Below are 1,956 nucleotides of genomic sequence, written 5' to 3' on the forward strand. Positions count from 1 at the left end.
GGGGAGTGAGGCGGAGAGGTGTAGGGAAGGTATTCCAGAGCTTCGAGCCTAGGCAACTGAAGGCATAGCCATCAATGGTGGAGTGATTAAAATAAGGGATGCTCAAAAGGCCAGAATTAGAGGAATGTAGATATCTCAGAGGGTTGTGGGGCTGGAGGAGATTATAGAGATAGAGATAGAGAATGGTGAGGTCATGGAGAGATCTGAGAACAGGGATGAGAATTTTAAAACCAAGACGTTGCTTGACTGGGAGCCAATGTAGAGCAGTAAGTACAACCTGAACATTTGCACACTTCCCAAACCTTCCTGTGCTCCAACAATCTAGTTCTATGAGAAATAGCAAAATTTGAACCAAACACACCTCCTCTAACTGACAAGTTATTATATATTTCACACAACGTACACATGTGCCCTCCATCTAAATGCCAATTTTGTTGAATGTGGTTCTCTAGCTGGGGGCATTATCTCGATTGCAGTTTACCCCATCCTGAGACCAACTATCCTTTGTAACACTTAATGTAATGCTCTAAGAACATGGGGTTATTTCCCACCGATGTAAAAATATTTTTGATGTTCACTTTGATCATTTGTTTTAGTTTTTCAAACTTTAATACTTTCCAAGTCAAATGCTATAGCAATAAGAACTATATTTATAGTGTTCCTCACTTCAGGAAGGTATCTCCGAATCATTTACAGTGTGGAGAAGAAAGGAATGCTGCATTTTGTGCTGCAGTTATTGCTCTCTGACTGTAACCCATTTACAGTGATTGACTGGAATGCCAGTTTGACTGCCAGGAGAGAGATCTGTGCATGTTATCCTGCAAGTCACATGTCACACACTGCCCAGTGAAAAAGGAACAGTGCATATACACAGAAGAATTCATTCACAGAGCCTCATTAGCGAATGGTTACATTTTAATGTTCGAGGGTGAGCAAGAGCACTATCACTTTTAAATATAAAACACTCAAATTTAGGTTCAAATATATCTCACTTAGTAAATTTTTAAAAGTTGAGTTGACTGCAGATTTACATTACACGTAGGGTAAGTAAGTTGTTGCAGGAAACAATGGTATCATAAGGTTTAAGTCGGTTATGGAAAAGGACAAAGAACAGTCTAGAGTAAGAATAATTAACTGGGGGAAAGCCAACTTCAATGGGGTAAAACCGGATCTGGCCTAAATAAATTGGAAGCAAAGATTGACAGGAAAATCAGTAGCTGAATAATGGGCTGTCTTCAAAGAAGAGATAGTTCAGGCACAGTTAAGGAATATTCCCTCGAAGGGGAAAGGTAGGGCAAACAAATCCAGAGCTTCCTGGATGACAAAAAGAGATAGAGATGAAGATAAAGAAGAAAAAGTGTGCTTATGACAGATGTCAGGTTGATAATACAATGGAGAACCAGGCTGAATACAGAAGGTCCAGAGGGGAAGTGAAAAACAAACAAGAGAAGCAAATAGAGAGTGTTAAAAGAGACTGGCACTTAACATAAAAGGGAATTCCAAAGTCTTCTATAGGCATATAAATAGTAAAAGGGTGATAAGAGGTGGAGTAGAGCCGATTGGGGACCAAAAGGAGGATTTACGCTTGGAGGCAGGGGGAATAGCTGCGAAATTTAACAAATACTTTGCATCTGTCTTTACCAAGAAAGAAGATGCTACCCAGGTCATAGTGAAAGAAGAGGTAATTAATAGACTAAGGGAAGGAGGAGGTATTAGATAGGCTGTCTATACTTAAAGTTGATAAAGCACCAGGACCGGATGAGATGCATCCAAGGAAACTTAGGGGAGCAAGAGTGGAAATTGCAGAGGCACTGCCCACAATTTTCCAGTCTTCCTTAGACTCAGGGGTGGTGCCAGAGGACTGGAGAATAGCAAATGTTACACTAAAATAAAAGCAAAATACTGCGGATGCTGGAAATCTGAAATAAAAACAAGAAATGCTGGAACCACTCAGCA

Source organism: Heterodontus francisci, chromosome 14 (genome assembly GCF_036365525.1).
Source record: "Heterodontus francisci isolate sHetFra1 chromosome 14, sHetFra1.hap1, whole genome shotgun sequence".
Taxonomy (NCBI): Eukaryota; Metazoa; Chordata; class Chondrichthyes; order Heterodontiformes; family Heterodontidae; genus Heterodontus; species Heterodontus francisci.